Below are 19238 nucleotides of genomic sequence, written 5' to 3' on the forward strand. Positions count from 1 at the left end.
CCCACCGTCAACTGGACAAGAGACAACAAACAACATAAGAGATCTGGTCTGAATTTTATCCAACTGAGCTAGGCACATGGATGTTTGTTCATGAAGCTTAAAATGGCACTATCAAGATAACAGGATGCCTATAACAAGACTAAGCATAACAATTGCTAGAAAACACTCAGAGGAGTATCTAACATAATCTTAGGAATGCAAGAGAACGTTCTAGAACAGATACCTTAAACTATTCTCATAAACACAATTTCTGACATATCTGGGATTGGGATGTGTCTCCAAATCCAGAACAGGCCATAGTTTGATTGGGAACAATTTTCTTTGTCAGTGGCACATAAAATCATGGTGTACCCTGCAATCACATCTTAGGCTTATTGAAATGCGGTATCCAAGCCAGAGTCTTTTCTTTCCAGAGATCTGCCTGGCCATAATGGTCACCCGATCTGGTAGATTCCACCTCTAGAAGGACACTTGCATCCACCCACTCCTTAGCATGACTTACCACCACCATTCCCTACTGTAAACTATATCAGCACCCTCATTCTGTTTCCTCTGCTCCAAACCTTGATCCTTCCCATCTACTACTCACCCCTCAAACCAGGCAGATCTCTCCAAAAACCAAATTTGCTTATGTTACTTTCCTTCAAGGCAAGGTCTAAACTCAATAGAATGGTGGTGTACAAGGCCTTTTGAGTTCTAGTCTCCATCAGTCTGTTTCTCCACCTCCTCTACTCTTTGACTTAACTCCTAGTTTATTTTATAGAATCTAAGGCACCGTTAATGTTCAGTCACACTTTTATTTCATGGAACATTAAGAAAGAAAAAGAGATTCTCAATCAAAAGGTGACAAGCCGTCAGGCCAGGTTCTCTTCGAAAAAACCTCCAAGGAGATCTGAGTATAGAAGGTTGATTGAGGAAGGCTCTCACAAAAATATAGCAAACAAATGAGGACAGCAGAACCCAGGATTGGGAGAAGTTAAGCTGCAATAGAGTTAGGGAACTCAGCATACCCACTGGGAGTTCTGCAGTTGATGCCTCTTCAGAGTTGTCCTTCATGAAGGGAGCCAGAACTCTGAACTTCTGTGTAGACTAGTCACTGAATGTGGAGTGTAGCCTTGGGTGAGGGAGATCCTCCCAACAGCAGAGAAATCCCAGAAAAGGACACCCAGCTAAGAGCTGTCCTCTATCACCACTCCAAGAAGATAGACTCGAAGGGAAGATCTGGGCAGCATCTACCTCACCCACTACAAATGAATATCAGATGTGAGATTATGAGATGGTTTCTGATACCAGACATGCTAAGATAGGGAAAAAGTCAAATCAGTTAAGCAGTGTATGTGTAATCCATTCCTTTTCTGCTTACATCATTTAGTTAGTTTGGTAACTTACAACAAATAATCCTCATGGTACAGAGAAGAAAGATGTCACAAGAAAAATGATACACCTAGTTTTGGGGTTTTTTTTAACATTTTAATATTTTAAGTGTACAGCTCAATAGTACTAAGTATGTTTACCTGGTTGTGCAACCATCACTATCCATCACCAGAACTTTTTCATCTTGCAAAACTGAAACTCTGTACACATTAAAAAATAACTTCCCATTTCCCCCTTCCTTCATCACCTGGCAGCCACCATTCTACTTGCTTTCTTTATCAATTTGACTACTCTATGTTTCTCATATACATAGAATTATGCTGTATTTTTCTTCTTACAACCAACTTATTTCGTTTAGCATAATGTTCTCAAGTTTCATCCATGTTGGAACATGTGACAGACTTTCCTTCCTTGTTAAGATTGAATAATATTCCATTGTATGTATGTATCACATTTTGTTTATCCATTCATCCACCAAAGGACATTTGGGTTGCTTCCACCTCTCAGTTATTGTGAATAGTGCTGCTATGAACATGGGTGTGAAAATATCTCTTCCTGGCCATATTTTCTATTATTTTGGATATATCCCAGAAATAAGATTGCTGAATCAAATGGTAGTTTTTTTTTTTTTTGTTTTTTTTTTTGGTAGTTCTTTTTTTTTAAATCTTTTGAGGAACAGCCATCCTGTTTTCCATAGTGGCACCATTTTACAATGTCACCAATAGCACATAAAGGTTCCAATTTATCTGCATCCTTTCCAATGTTTATCATTTTCTGTTTGTTTCTTTTTTAATAGAAGTCATCCTAATCAGTGCAGGGTGATATCTCCTCATAGTTTTTATTTGCATTTCTCTAATGATTAGTGATGTTGAGTTACATTTTATATGTCTTTTGGCCACTTGTATATTCTTTGGAGAAATATCTATTCAAGTCCTTTACCCATTTTTTGATGGGTTATTTGATTTTTTTGGCTGCTGAGTTGTAAGAGTTCTTTATATGTTCTAGATAGTAACCCTTTATCAGATATGTGATTTCCAAATTGTACTGTAAACTTTTCAACTTCATACTTTCTTGCTGCCTCAACAACCTCACAAACAGGCTGTGAACACTTTTCCCAAGTGACCAGTTGCACCACTGTGATAAGGCTGGTCCCTGCCACAAGTTACTTTCTTATCCTCCCCTAACTGTGACCTAATGACCTTCGAATGCACCAATGAAATCCCCTTATGCCTTTTGTTTGTGTACTCCATCTGGACTCCCCAGTAAAGGCATTATTGTCCCTCAGCTCCCCCCATCTGCTAGGTTGAGCTGGCTCCCTTGACACTCCCCCCATGCGACCTTGCATGGCAAAGCATGCCTCTTGTCTCTAGGACCTGTGAATATATAAATCGTATTTTCCTGCCCTCTCCTTGTCCCTTTATGGTTGAACCTGGCTGACCATCTCATGAAAGACTACAAAACACAATTACTTCCTTCCATTCCATAGGCAGTCTTTCACTCTGCTAATAGTGTCCTTTGACACACAAAAGTAAGTTTTGCATAGTCCTGTTTGTCTATTCTTTGCTTTTGTTGCCGGTACTTTCAATGTCATATCTAAGAAATCATTGTCAAATCCAATGTCATGAAGATTTTCCCCTGTTTTCTTCTAGGAGTTCTATAGTTTGGGGTCTTACATTTAGGTCTTTAATCTATTTTGAGTTAATTTTTTAATATAATGTAAGAAAATGATCCAGCTGCATTTTTTCACAAATGGATATCCCAACACTATTTCTTTCCCAACATTATTTGTTGAAGAGTCTGCCCTTCTCCCGTTGAATGATCTTGGCACTCTTCTCAAAGATCATTTGAGCATATATGCAAGGGTTTATTTCTGGCTGTCTATTCTATTCCATTGTTCCATGTGGCTTTATGCCGTACTATACCATATTGTACTATACTATACCTTGATTTTGTACTCTGTTTTTGAAATCAGAAAGTATTAATCTCCCAACTTTGTTCTCCTTTTTCAAAATTACTTTAGGTATTCAGGGTCCCCTGAGATTCCATATGAATTTTAGAATTTTTTTTCTATTTCTGCAAAAGATGTCACTGGGATTTCGATAGTATACCTACTTTTGAGCACATTGTGCTTACGGTTTCTGTGAGGTGTCCACATCAAGTAGGCAATTGATTTAGGACTCAGAAGACACTGAGGATGGAATCAGTCATCTTATATAGCATTCCCACTTTTCCAAGAAGCTTGAAATGATTGTTGCCTTCCAAAATAGCAGCAGGAAAAATAAATCCCAATGGAAAAGAAGCATCTATATTGTTGACATTTTTTTTTTTTTTTGCCTTTCTCTCCAACCATAAAGTCTATACTCAGCATTTTAAAAGTAAGATCAATTGGCCTGATTCTCCTCAAAGAAGAATGATAAGATTTTTCATAAATTTGAGGCAAGACACATTCTGCGAAAAATGGAGTTGGCTAACAATCATCTTTCTCCTTCTCCTTCACCTGAGTGCAGCAACCCAGCACCCACACAGAGTTCTGTGAGGTGACTCAGAGCCCAGCAGCCAGCTTGCCCAGACATTTCCCCAGTCCTACCTGAGCAAGACCATAGCCCCACCACCAATGCTCCTGCCCCACCATTTTCAGGCAGGATAACAAAGACTGTGGGCTAACCAGTGAAGTTCACCACACCAGATACATTCAAGCTGGGATGCAGAATCCTAGGGCATACATCAGAGACGTGTTCCCAGCATATTCCAGGCAGGATTTTTTTTTTATAGGACATATTTCTAAATATTTCTAAACTATATGCCAAGCTCTACAGAAAAATCTTATGCCAGGGCTCTATTCTTTTCTTTTGAAGCTGTACGTCTCTCTAGAATACTAGATGGAGTAAAAGAGTTCAAGAGCATCTTTTTTTCAGGGCAGTATATTCATAAGGCTTACTTGCCATCGGCAATTTGTTAATCCTTATTTTTGCTCAATTTTCTATCAGCATCCAGAGGGTGGTTAAGCGTTGGAAAAAAGTCTCCATCTCAACTCTTGGACTGGAATCAGCAAGAGTGCTTACTTAAATTCTTGGAGACCACTCCATATCTACTGAGGTCTCCGGATAAGGCCCAGGAATCTGCATTATAAACAAACTCCCCAGGAGATTCTTATGCATATGAACATCTGAGAGACACTGAACTAGAGCAAATAAAAGTTTTACCCAAAGGAATTCAACTAAGAAAATAATTATCATAATCATAGGATAATAATGATTCTCGCATAGTTTCCAACATACAATCAGATATCCATTCACACAGTAGGGCATTTTATAAGTTTAGGGTATGCTGATTCTCCACTGGACTCTTATATCTTATTCCTGTTTAATTCTTTTAAAATGTGAAGCTTATTTTTTAAGGAATACAATCATAAAATAAAACTTGAGCTCTGTTACTTACTTTCTCTTTAAGATTGAATAAAATTCCCAACCCTATTTTATTTTATGATTCTCACACTTGGGAAATCCTTTACACTAGCTGTTAAAATCATTAAGCCAATGTCCTCGATTTAATCTTTAAGGTTGACCAGCCAACATTGAGTCACTGTAATCTTCTAGGTCAGACAGGAAAAGAATTGACGTCGTTACCAAATACCACTGCGTAAGTGTCTTTGAGAAAATGGCAGCCAAGTGTACACAGTTGGGTAATGAGATGTGGTGGGTAACAGTCCCTGAGCAGGTGAGCTGGAAGGCCTGGCACCTGGCATTCCATCCCTAATGATGCCCTTGTGTGAGCTGTCAAGGATCCATGACACACTTTCTCTGACATAACATATCTCAGGGAGTTATCAAGATGTTTCCTCTCTCCAGAAGATCAACCAGCCTATTAGGAATGATAATTTGGCACATGCTATGCTCAAGGGACAGAAGCAATAAGGGATGTTTCATACAAAGGGGCTTCCACAGTGAGCCAGCAATGTTGATCTGCAGCTAAAAACAGAGATGCATAAAAATAAACCTTCAACCTCTCACCCTGAACAATGAAGATGTTTTCCAGAAAACTGCACAGAATCTAAACAGTCTCATAGGTCACAGTTCCTTTCTCCAGCTTTTACTTTTTAAAAAAGGAAAAATTAAAAAGAGGATCAGCTGACCTAGTTGGTTTACCTCACTAATCTGTAACACTGACTGCCCAAGAGACAAGTATAATACAAACTTGGCCAAACATCTTGTTGGCTTATTTCTAGCTTTCAGAAACAAACAAAAAAGTTATAATTAGCTATAATTAAATACGCTAAATTATTACGAATACTTCCCTGTCAGAAGTTGTTAGTCTTCAACACCTTTTAAAGAGAGATGCCACGATAACTCAGCTCCAGTCACACATTCATTCTCTCGCTCTCCCTCTCTCTCCCAGCCCTCCCCAACTCAAGTCAAAGGGAGGGAAAACTGAGATGATTACCTGGGCATGAAGAGGGAGATGATCACATTAGCCTAAATGACCCAGGATCTGTGCCCATCAATGCAAGCAAACCCAGGACCCAGCTATAGCCCGGAAGGGTCAAACATTGAAGACAGGGCAAGTTTTAAGTTAATTCATGTCAAAATTAATTTTTTAAAAAATATTTCCCTCTTACCCCAGGGTTTTGGATAGTAAGACAGGAATATATGAACCGATCCCTACACACAAGGAGGGCTAAAGTTAAAGACAGAGGGTACTGCCTCCCAACCTGCAAGGCCCCAGTCACGGAAGGAAGGGCGGGAGGTCAGGCACGGAATAACCAAGGCAGTGGGGCCATTTGCTGATCTGTGTTTATATATCATGTTCCTGTCACTATTATTTTCCTATCACTGTCCCCAGACCAGCCCATTCCCATAAACGTCCCCAGTCCCTTCCAACTTCTAACAACCTTATTCAAACATCTGTGGTAGAAGGTGGCGGTGGACACATGGGAGCCACAGGTGGTCAGCAGGATTTGACCCTCTGGAGCATGAACACCAAACTCTCCAGCTCTGGGTTGTGTTAGCAGATCCCTTAAGGGAAGAGCAGTGACCACTGCAGCAGCAGCAGCAGCAGCAGCTTCTCACCTGACCCTGGACGCCATTGGGGAAGCGCTGAAGCACCCGATCTGCGCGGAGTCTTTCACAGAGGAGCAGCGACCCAAGTGCCAGCACGGTGGCCATACCATCTCCGGCCAGTGCCTGGAGAAGCTCCTAGCCAGTAGCATCAGTGGTGGCCGCTGTCCCTTGTGCAGCAACCCTACCCGCATAACCAGCCTCACCCAGCTGACAGACAGCCTGAAAGTGCTGAAGATCGTTGACACAGTCGGGTCAGTAAGGCTGCGGGGCTGCTCCTGCACGGGTCCCATGGGCAGCGGCTGCCAGAGTTGTGCTGTGGTGTTTGTTGTGCGAGCCTGGCCGGTAGGCGGACCCCCAACCCTCGGGCCACTGGCCACTCTCTGCCCAAAATGCAGCTGAGGGGTGTCAGGACTTTGGAGAGAAGTTGGAAGGAGTTTAGGGGGGAGCTGCAGCGGAGGGAGGTGGCCTTGGAAGGGGTCTCCAAGGACCTTCAGGCAAGGCATAAGGGAGTTCTCCAGGAATAGGGCCGGAGGAGCACTGGGTCCAGGAAGAGCTGACTCGTTCTGGAAAGTTCTTCACAGGCTCTTAGGCTGAGGTTAAGAAATCCAATAGTCGGGGTGCCTGGCTCAGTGGATTAAGCCGCTGCCTTCGGCTCAGGTCATGATCTCAGGGTCCTGGGATCGAGCCCCGCATCGGGCTCTCTGCTCTGCAGGGAGCCTGCTTCCTCCTCTCTCTCTGCCTGCCTCTCTGCCTACTTGTGACCTCTCTCTCTGTCAAATAAATAAATAAAATCTTTAAAAAAAAAAAAGAAATCCAATAGTCAAGTGGTAGAGGAGCAGACTTACCTGCTTACCATGGCAGAGGTGCAGGCTGTGTCTCGCTGTGACCACTTCCTGGCCAAGATCAAGCAGGCAGATGGAGGGCTCCTGGAGGAGAGAGCTGATGAGGAGGACCCAGAGCTGACGGCCAGCCTGTCTTGGGAGCTTACTCTACAGACCGTGGAGCTTCTTCAGGTTGGCTATGTGCCCCTCCGCCCGCCCCCAAATCAGGCAGTCTGTTAAAAAGCCCTTGAAAAGGGCACCTGGATGGCTCAGTCTGTTAAGCATCTACCTTGGGCTCAGGTCATGATCCCAGGATTCTGGGATCGAGCCCCAAGTCAGGTTCCCTGCTCAGTGGGCGCCTGCTTCTCCCTCTCTCCCTCTGCCTGCTACTCCGCCTACTTGTGCTCTCTCTTTCTGTGTCAAATCAATTTTAAAAACCTTAAAAAAAAAAAAAAAAAGGCTCCAGACAGTCAACATGGAAGATTCCTGGGCTTTGGAGCCTGCAACCTCTGCCGCCTCCAACTCAGTTACACTTAGAGAGATGGACAAGTCCCGAGGAAGTGGTGGCCAGCCCTGGGCCCTCACTGGCTCAGCACTGGGTTTGGAGACTGCTGCCAGTATCCCACAGTGCCTCCTTCTCAGAAAGATAGGGACTAAGGCAGAGTTCCAGGCAGGTTCAATCCTCAGTCAGTCTCTGTGTGACCAGTCAAGATGAGGAGCTGGTTGCTGACTGAGGCAACTACCCGTATACAATCTTCACTCAGAAAGGCTTTTTGAAGGAGATCCACAGCAGCCCTCGCGACCTGGTTGTTTTGTGCTGAGCATCCTTGGTGCTGATCTGGCCAATCTCATTCCTCTCTCAGTGGCCATGAACTGCCATGGGCTCCCTGGTGTGACTGGCAGCTATAACAGCTCCCTCAAGGTATACACCTTGGATGGCCACTGCATGCCAACTCTGGGGCATCACAGCCCCTCCACCTGGCCAGTTTGTGGTAACTGATTGGGAAGGTGGAGAGCTCTGGTGCTTCACTGTTGACTGAGAAGCAGGGGTGATCAAATGCTGCTGCCTCTGTCTTGCCATGTGGCCCAAGTTTGTCACCTGTGATGCTGAGGACTCATCTGCTTCACGGGCTTGGGCCTCAATGTGGAGAACTGGCAGAATGCGCACCACCTGGAAGGTGGCTTCTCCATTGGCTCTGTGGGCCCCAATGGGCAGCTGGGTTGCTTTGATAACCCTGATTTCATATTTCCCTCTTATTGTAATGGGCTTCATATGTGACACTTTCTCTTCAATTCTGCTGCATTTAGTGTGCATGCTCCAATGGGATATGCTCCTCCTTTCATTTCAGACATTATATCCTGGGGCACCTGGGTGGTTCAGCTAGTTAAGTGTCTATCTTTGCTTGATCCCAGGGTCCTGAGATCAATCGTCAGGGTCCTGGGATCCAGCATTTAATCGGGGGTCTGTACTCAGCAGGGAGCCTGCTTCTCCCTCTCCCTCTGCCTGCTGCTCCCCCTGCCTGTGCTCTCCTGCTCTCTCTCTGTCAAATAAAAGAATAAAATCTTACAAAACAAACAAACATCGTGTCCCTGTGGCATGATGTTTCTGGTCTCTTCACCTTTACCAGCATGAAAGCTCATTCAATTAGTACCATCAAAGGAGGTACATAGTCCTTTTGCGAAGCAGCACCTTTTGCTTCTGGGGGCTTTGTGCCATCTTGGATTGATCTTCAGTTGCAGATGTGACAGAGAATGGATTGACTCTAGTTGGTTGGTGTTGAAGACTTTTGCCTGGAAATCGATTGCCTTTTACAGGGATGTATAGTTTGGAATTACATCAAAACACAGAAAGATGGCAGTAAGCAAACACAAATGCAGTACAGTCAGCAAACACGCTTGAATACTCTCTAGAGCTCATCATTTTTCAGCTTACCTCACTCCACTGACCTGCGCTAAGAGCTGTCTGCAGAACTGTACAACACAGGCCAGGGTCAGCCAAGTGGGGAGGTGGACACATCTTGTTTTCATTAGCCAAAACTGTTGGGTCTTTATTCTATAGTTTCCTCAAGTGACTGAACAATGTTTGGTCTTGAGATTTACTTCCATTCCTCTATCAAGAATTAAATAATTGATAGCCGTTTCTTAAAATAAATAAATAAATAAATAAATAAATAAATAACATCTGTGGGAGAAGCTAGATTCCACCTGGGTCTTTTTTTTTTTTTTTAAGATTTTATTTATTTATTTGACAGACACAGCAAGAGAGGGAGCACAAGCAGGGGGAGTGGCAGGCAGAGGGAGAAGCAGGCTTCCCACCGAGCAGGGACCCTCATGTGGGGCTCAATCCCAGGATGGGGGGACCATGACCTGAGCCAAAGGCAGACACTTAATGACTGAGCCACCCAGGAACACCCCCCAACCCTTTTTTTTAAACAACAGTCAACGTGGGCAAAAGAAATTCAACATTCTAGTTGAGGATGTAGAAATGAGGCTTGTCAGGGCTCTGCCTCTAGGACGTATGTGATCAGCCACGTTGGCCCGCCTCCCCACGCCACTTAGTCTTCCTGGTCTCAGTCTCTATCTGCCCAGTGGTAGTGCCCTTCTGGTTGTTTTTAAGGCTTCTTCCAGCCACTGGTTCCCTAGGGTGGAAATCAAGATCGTTCCTATTTCCAATCCTCACCTCTAAATCCACACTCCCATATTCCCCCACAGTGTGAAAACACACACCCAATTCTGCCACCCCTATAGTGGGCCTCTGATCAGATTTGGGGGAAGGGAATGGGAGAGAGAGGAGCCAGTCAGGCCCATCTTAAATTCCACTGTAGTGCAAATCCTGACAATTTCTCAGTGGCACACCTGTGCAGGAGAACCTGAGAAGTCTCCCACATTTTTAATCAGGGTAGAACTCCAGCCCCCTGCACCAGGCAGCTCTAGTGGAAATCTGAGCATGCCCAACGCCCAGGTCAAGGAAGCTGGAGTGGGAAGGAGAGATGTGCAGGGACACATGTGAAGGCTAGAAAAGCAGGACTTTGGGACACCCCTTGACAATGTCCAGTTCAAAACAACTGTTCTTATCAATGTTGGAAGAATTATTAAAACAACCATGTTCCTGAAAGAGAACCACAAAACGGAAGTGTGAGATTCTTGAGAATGTGACCAATGAAAGCCAAAATCTGAAAGACCCTTTCTTTACTCTTGCTTTCAGAATAAATTCATTCATTCTTTTCCTTATTTTGTGCCCAGGAAATATTTATGGAGCACCTCCTAAGCCTCCAAAACCATGCTTCATGTGGGTTATAGTGATTTACTTTAAATTGCTTCAGTATTATCAGTGTGCAGGCGTGTGAGTGCCAGCTGATTTCAGCTTGAATCCGGCCACGTGCTCTCAAGAATATACACTCTGGGAGTAGTTGGTTAGCTGCCCAGCTTGGACACGCAAAGAAGCAGCTTCCTCTGCCTTCTGCCACACAGATCCCATTGACACAGAGGATTTGCGCTTTAGGAGGCTATCAAAAATGGATAGTCTTTGCTGACACTTGTGACTCACGAATTATCATGGTGAATGAGAGAAATGGGCTCTTAACCGCTGAAAATGTCAAGATAGGAGAAATGGTTAAAGGCTTAGACATTCAGTTTGAGATAATGAAAAAGTTCTGGAGATGGACTGGTTGTCCAGAAATGTGAATGCATTTAATGCTACTGAACTTAAAAATGGTTAAAATGGGGGTAGGGTACTAGGTGGCTCAGTCAGTTGAGCATCCAACTCTTGGTCTTGGCTCAGGTCATGATCTCAGGGCTCCAGGTTTAACACAGAGTCTGCTCCAGATTCTCTCTCTCTTCCTCTCCCTCTACCCCTCCCCCGCTCGTGCTGTCTTTCTCTCTAAAAATAAATAAATAAATAAAATCTCTAAGAAAATGGTTGAAATGGTATGTTTTATGTTCTGTATATGTTATTTCAATTTTATGTTCTGTATATGTTATTTCAATTTTTTAAAACTTTAAGGTGGAGCACCTGGCTGGCTCAGTTGGCAGAGCATGTGACTCTTAATCTCAGGGTCATGAGTTCAAGCTCCACTCTGGGCGTGGAGCCTACTTAATTAAAAAAATAAAAATAAAATAATTAAAAATTTATAAAAAATTTTAAGGTGTAGACACTTCCCATCCTTGCATGAATACGGACAGACAACAATGACACTGGTCACCAAAATGTCCCCTGAGGCCTGGTCCCTGCTGGGGCTGTGCCTCACCATTGCTTTAGGAGGATTTCTGATTACTGAGTGCCAACTGGAAGGTTCCAAATTAGGCCTCTAGAGCACAGTCTGCAAACCCTTATAGTCAAGGGCCAGGGTGGTAAATATCCTAGTCTTTTGGGCCATGAACTGTCTGTTGAAACTGCTCCCCTCCATTATTCGAACAGGAAAGCAGTCACAGGCTACACCTACCTGAATGAGAGTGGCTGTGTTCCAATAAAAATTCATCTACAAAAATCTGACCTAGAGCTTCATGTGCTGTCCCATGCTCTCCATCATTGGAATATTGCGTCTCCCTTGAGTGTCTTTTCATGCCAGGTGAGGTAGGAGCACTTCTTTGTCAAAGTGCTTTGCTTTGCCAAAGCCACATGTATTTGCTGTCTGTGGGGAGGCCCGCGGGGTAAGGCCTCCTTCCCTCCTGGCCCAAAAGTGCGGTGGCTGGGTTGTCGGGCCTCACACCTCAGACAACCCGGGCGGTCTGGTCACCTGCCTCAGAGAGCCCTGGAGTTGTAGGGAGCCCGCTGGCCAGCACCTGTTCACAACCAAAGACTCCGCCTGGAGCGTGGGGTACAATGGGGGAGTTGAGGGAAACTGGAAGGGGAGATGAACCATGAGAGACTATGGACTCTGAAAAACAACCAGAGGGTTATGAAGGGGCGGTGGGGGGGCTGGGGGGGGAGGTTGAGGAACCAGGTGGTGGGTAATAGGGAGGGCACGTACTGCATGGAGCACTGGGTGTGATGCCAAAACAATGAACACTGTTATGCTGTAAATAAACAAATAAAAATAAATAAATTTTTTAAAAAAAGAATATAAACAAAATATTTAAAAAATTGCTCAAGGCATTATAAAATAAGAACCCTGACAAGGCAACAAAGAAAAGCCATCTGAGGCTGGAAAACAACAACAACAAAAAAACCCTACAGATTAGCCCCTCAGTGCAGAAAAGACGGGTCTGGCCCATTCAACCAGTGCTAAGAACAGTGGGCAAGCTCCCAAAGCGGGGGAGACTTTAGGAAGAAACTGGATTTTTAACTACAAAACTGCAGGTTCCCTGAGGGACAAATGGATCGCAGGGTTCATTCATTTTACCAGCCTTGCAGAAGACCGACTAAATCTGCAGGACAATTCAATTAACTTCTGCCAGTGATTATCACAGGTCTATGGCAGAAGGAGGGAAGTCGAGGGTTGTTACAGGCGGTGCTTCTACTGAGCCGCTGCCATACTCAAACCAGATTTCAGCGGCACCTGGTGGCTCAGCTGGTTAAGCATCTGCCTTTGGCTCAGGTCATGATCTCTGGGTCCTGGGGTTGAGTACTGCATCGCGCTCCTTGGTCAGTGGGGAGTCTGCTTCTCTCTCTCCCTCGGTTCTCCCCAAATTGTGCTCTCTCTCTCTTAAATAAATAAATAAAATCTTTTTTAAAAAGTAAAAAACAGATTTCAGACTATATATTCTTCCTTCCCCCAGCATCCTTTTCTCCTCTCCACTGGATCTGCTTACAAAGCAATCAGCACGCACCCTGAACGACTGCATGGTGTGTAGGGACAAGATCCAGTTTAAAACACAGAGGAAACAATCTTCAAACATGAACTACACAGTTGACTCAATTTCTTCACGTATAAAAATTGCTTCTTGGGGAGGGGGCTGGGAGGGATGCAGTAATAGGGTGATGGACATGAAGAAGGGCAAGAGATGTAATGAGCACTGGGTATTATACAAGACTGATGAATCACTGACCTCTACCTTGGAAACTAAGAATACACCATATGTTAATTAATTGAATTTAAATTTTAAAAAATCTTTTTTTACAATGTTACCGTAAGAAGTAAATAGCTTATTTGTTAAATAACATGGGTTTTTTTTTTCCTGTCATTTTCTTGAGCTCTTACTATATGAAAGACTCTATAAAGAGTTGTTGTTGTTCCTAATTCATTGATTTATTTATTGAATACAATGGAAGTACAGTGGTCATACAATATCATATTAGTTTTAGGTGTACAGCATAGTGGTTCAACGATTCTATACATTATGCAATGCTCACCATGATAAGTGTAGTTACCATCTGTCACCATATGAAGTTACAATGCTGTTACAGACTATGTTCCCTATGCTGTACTTTTCCTCCCATGACTTACTCTATTTCATAACTGGGAAGTTTGTACCTTTATTGTTGTTTTAATGTATTTGCCCCTTTAAGCCACAATTATCTCTGTATTACAGGCAAGAAAATTGAGGCTTAGGAGGGTTTAACTGAAATAAAATTGTAAAAGTTTTGGCACATAGTGGGCATTGAATAAATGTCAACTACTACTGCTTCCAGAAAAAGCCTAATTTCAAATATGTTGTGTTCTTCCCTCTCAAAGAGATGATATACTGAGGGTGGTGGAAGGTACTGCTTCAGGCCGGACACGTGTCACGGTGTTTCTCTCCACATGTTTAAGTCTTCTTTTCTGTCCACCAGGAAAGTTGTATTCATTCTTCACACAAACTGAGGCACCTGTTAGCTTTATTCTGAGCTGTTTGATGATTTTATGGTCATTTTTTAAAATTTTATTTGTTTATTTGAGAGAGAGAGGGGGAGAGGTAGCAGTGCTACCTCAAGGGGGAGGGTGGGGAGTAGAGGGAGAAGCAGGCTCCTGGCTGAGCAGGGAGCCTGACACAAGGCTCGATTCCAGGACTCTGGGATCTGGACCTGAGCTGAAAGCAGACACTTAAATAACTGAGTCCCCCAGGGGCCCCGAGTTTGCAGCTATTATTAATGGAACTTTTCAGTGATGCTTTCTATTGGCCATTATTGCTATAGAGCAAAGATAGAATGTGGATCTGGAGTCCACCTGTCTTATGGAACTCTTACTAGTTCTGTTGGTCTCATAATGGAGATCTTTAAAAAACAAAACAAAACAAAACAATCCTTGCATCTCATTTATTTCCCTCGTCTTATTGTATTGTCTAGAAACTCCAGAACAAATACTGAATTGTAGCTCTGACAGTGGGCATCCTTTTTGTTTTCCTGTCTTTACCTTAATGATTCTTTGGTAGATGTCCTTTGTCCAGGTCACTCAGGTCTCCTGACTTTGTTGCTGTTTGTTGTTTGTTCCACCAGGAATGCATGTTGAATTTTGTCGAATGCTTTTTCAGCACCTGTTGACAGGATCAGGACTTTTTCCTTTAAACCCCGTTAACTAGATTCCTTTGCATTGCCTCAGCCTTGTGCACTCAGCTTGGCCATAGCTTATTATTTTATTAACCCATTTCTTGGTTGGATTTATTGTTGGTGGTTTTTTTTTTTTTAGAAATTTACTAATTAGGTGCATAAATAAGATATTCCTACTGGTTTATTTTTGTGCACCCCCCTTCTCTATCTTTATTAGCAGGATGTGTTAACCTTCTAGAAATATTTTATAAGCATCCCACTTTCTCTATGCACTGAATACAGTGTGTAACATGGGGATATCTACTTTTCTGAAGATTAGGTAGATTCTTTGGATAAAACTGTACAGTCTCCAACTTTTTGGTGGGCTGATTGTGGATCACAATTTCAAGGTTGGTTTTTCTTTGTTTTGTTTTGTTTTTGTTTTTTGCTTCTTTATGAGGGTTTTACATTTCCCAGGTGATCACCCACCTCATCCAGGATTTCAAATGTATGTAACATAAAATGTAACATAATATTCCACATAGTATGTTTGCTAGGACTAGCATAACTACTACAAACCCCGTGCCTTAAACAACAGAAATTTAGTCTCTCACAATTCTGGAGACTAAAGTCCAAAATCAAGGTGTTCCTTGGAATCCCTTAGAACTTCTCCAAGGAGTTCCTTCCTAACCCTTCCGAATTCCTCTGATACCTGGTCAAGATCTGCAGATCTGGCATTGGGGAGGTGGCTGCCTTATTTGGGGTCAAGACTAACACCTACTGCTTCTTGTGTTTCCCACAGGACCCCACCTATGGCTATAGAAGAGCCCTGAAGAAAGTCTGAGGAAGAATCTGTTCTACTTCTCTATCTGGCCCCCAGTGCTTGCAGGCAATCCTTTGTGTTCCTTGGCTCATACACACATCACTGCCATCTCCATGTCCATCTTTTTACATGGGGTTGTGGGTGGGGGGAGGGCCAAGTTTCTTCTTTTAAAGGTACCTCTGAGAGCTGCTTAGTGTGGATTTGAATATGTAAAGCACTTGTTATTTTGCAAAGTTTTTGTTTGTTTTTAAAGATTTATTTGTTTGTTTGTTTGTTTGTTTGAGGGGGGAGGAGCAGGGGGAGGGAGGGAGTATCTCCAGCAGACTCTCCAGCTGAGTGAGTTGACCAGGGCTTGAGATCATGACTCAAGCTGAAAACAAGAGTTGTATGGCTCATCACCCACCCAGGCGCCTCTCATTTGCAAAGTTTTTAAATTGCAATTCTGATGTCTTCCTTAACCCAGGAGTAATTTAGTAATTTTGTTAAATTTATCTTATATTTAATTTAATATTGTTAAATTTCCCAACACCTTGTTTTTTCTTTCTGTCTCCTCATTTGCTTTTATTGCTCATTTCTAACTTTACTACACTCGTTTATTGATTGTGGCCTACATGATTTCCACTTTGGGGGTAAAAAGAGTTCTATATCTGTCTGTCAGACCAAGCAGGTTAATTATGATAGTCTAGACATCTGTAGTCTTGCTTGTTTGACTAATTTATCTAGTAAGAAATATGTCGGTAATGGAACAAGAGAGTGGCTATATAAAATAAGTCAGAAAGAGACAAATACCATATGATTTTGCTCATATGTGGAATTTTAAAAACAAAACAAAGGAAACAATGGAAAAAAAAACAGAAACAAACATAAACATGGACTGTTAACCATAGACAACAGATAGTTACCAAAGGGGAGGGGAAGGGGACAAATCGGAAAAGGAGATTAAGAGTACACTTATAATAAGCACTCCGTATTGTATAGAATTGTTGAATCAGTATTTGGACACCTGAAATTAATATGACACTCTATGTTAACTAACCAGAAATAAGAGAAAGAAAGAGAGAGAGAGAAAAGAAAGAAAACGAAAGGAGAAAAGAAAGAGATAGCAGTTGAATACAGTAACAATAACTACTAAAGAAATATAAAAGAATAGAACATTGCCTTCAAAATAACATCAAAACCTATAGATATTAGGGTTCTACTTAACAAAATATGGATGAGGAGACTATAAAGTTTCAACTTCCCTCAAATTCATCTATAAATTCAATGTGATTACAGCCAAAACTCTAACATATTTTTTTAAATATTTTATTTATTTGACAGAGAGAAATCACAACTAGGCAGAGAGGCAGGCAGAGAGAGAGGAGGAGGCAGGCTCCCCGCGGAGCAGAGAGCCTGATGTGGGGCTCGATCCCAGGACCCTAGGATCAAGACCCAAGCCGAAGGCAGAGGCTTTAACCCACTGAGCCACCCAGGTGCCCCAAAACTCTTAACATATTTTAAAGGGATTTGACATAGTTCTAAAAATTTACTTGGAAAATTAAAGGGCCAGGCATAGCTAGGACAGTTCTGAAGATGAGCATCAAACAGAGATTTGTCATATCAGATAGAACTTCCTAAATAAAAAAAAAAAAAGAAAAGAAAGATTAATAAAAAAAAAAAAAAAGAAAGAAAAAAAGAAAGATGTTGGTTTCTCAAAATAATTAGGGTTTTGCCCATTTTCTTCATATTCTTATTTATTTTAGCTTTTTATTTCCAAATTCGTGTGACTAGGCATATATAGATCCATGACATTAAACATATTCCTGATCAGTTGTGCCTTATATCAGCATTATAGGAGGCCTGATGGCCCACAGGACCTGAGCACTAACTGTAAACAGGTATGTGGGTCCATGTTCAGCTCTGTCACCAACACTGTGCTGGAGGCCATTCTACCACCTCTGTAGGCATCAGTACCTCATTTATGAAATGGAGATCATGGGCATTGTCACTACCTGGTGGGGGGTGGGCAGCTAGCTTCTGGCTTGCGGTAAATCCTCAAAGAACCGTTTTCTAATATGATCACAATGACAGTGATGACCCACAACCTAAGAAAAGTCCCTACATTTTCTAATGGTTAAAAAAAATAGAGTAATATTTCGTGATGCATGAAAATTCTATGAAACCAAAATTTCAGTGTCCATAAATAAAGTTGTACTAGAACAGCCAGCCGCTCATCCTCTTAGGCATTGCCTATGGCTACTTCCACACTACCATGCAGAGTGGAGTCGGTACAAGAGAGAGTACTTTACCCCTAAAGCCTAAAATATTTACTCTCTGGTCCTTTATGAGAGAAGCTTGCCAACCTCTGCTTCAGGCCATTCACCCTACCCCACAAATCTTTAAGACTTTATCATCATATTACCTTTCTCCTTACTAGTGAAGGAGTATGATCTGGTTCCATGCTACTACTTTGAACTCCTTTACCCCTTTCTTTTCAATTCTGATATAACAACAACAAATATATAACAACACAAAATTTTTCATCATGTCCAGAAAATAAAGTGTCAATCACATTTATCAGTCTTTGTTTAATCATTGTCCCTTCCACCTAGAATTCTCTTCTTCTGAATATGAAAATCTCTACTCAAGAACCCAATTTGCTTTTATTTTACATATAATAAAATGAACAGATTTAACTATACCGTTTGATGAGGTTTGCAAATATACACAGTGTGTAACCAACACCCAAATTAAGACATGGATCATTCCTCACCAATGCAGAAAGTTCCCTCTGCAACCACTCTTCTGATAACAATCTCTTTTGATTAGTTTCTTTTTTAATCTCTTCTTGAACTTTCCATAAATGAAATCAGACAATATGTACTATTTTTGTATCTGGCTTCTTTAGTTCAGCATAATATTTAGGAGACTCATCCGTGTTGTGTTCATCGCTTTGCCCTGCTGTCTAGTATTCCACTGTATAAGTAACCTACTATTTGTTTATTCCATTCTTGTTAATGGCCACTTGGGTTGTTTCTGTCTTAAGCCTATTATGAATGAAGTGTCTATGAACATTTTTCTACAAGTCTTTTTGTGGACATAGTCTTTGTAGTTCTTAGGAATGGCTGGGTCCTCAGCTATGTGTTTGTTTAACCTTGTAAAGAACTGCCAAGTAGTTTTCCATGGTAGCACACCATCTTACGCCCTCTCCAGCAATGTAGGAGAGGTCTGGATGCTTTACATCCTTATCAACATTTGGTATTTTCACTCTTAATAAGTGTAAGATATACCTCATTGTCGTTTTTTAATTTGCATTTCCCCGATGACTAGTGATGTTTGGCACCTTTTCCTGAGCCTATTGGCTATGTGTATATATTTTTGTGTGACATATTCGTTCAAGTCTTTTGCCCATTTTTCAATTGGGTCATTTGTCATATTGTTGATCTACAAGGTTACATATTCTAAATCAAGTCCTGCAAATATTTTCCCTGCAAAATTTTTTGCAGATGCAGTTTCTCTTTACATTTTCTTAGCAATGTCTTTTGATGAGCAGAAGATTTTAGAAGTTATTGTTCTTTTCCATTGATCTATTTGTTCTATTTACACCCATACTATACTGTCTTAATTACTATAGCTTTGCATTTTTGTTCTTTTTTTCAAGACTATCATAAATAATTTGCATTTTCATAAACATTTTTATAATCATCTTATCAATTTCTAAAAAAAAAATTGAATTAAAAGAAGCTCCTGCCAATGTGCTATTCTGATGGCAGAGAGGAGGATTACCCTGTGCCCCTGAA

At 41.9% G+C, this 19238-nt stretch overlaps 1 pseudogene; it reads left to right on the top strand.

Annotated features, from left to right (window-relative positions):
* Positions 1-8531, top strand: part of LOC123947527 — a 137658-nt pseudogene extending 129127 nt beyond the window's left edge.
* Positions 8532-19238: the final 10707 nt, after the last annotated feature.

This window comes from Meles meles, chromosome 1 (assembly GCF_922984935.1).
Source record: "Meles meles chromosome 1, mMelMel3.1 paternal haplotype, whole genome shotgun sequence".
Classification (NCBI taxonomy): domain Eukaryota; kingdom Metazoa; phylum Chordata; class Mammalia; order Carnivora; family Mustelidae; genus Meles; species Meles meles.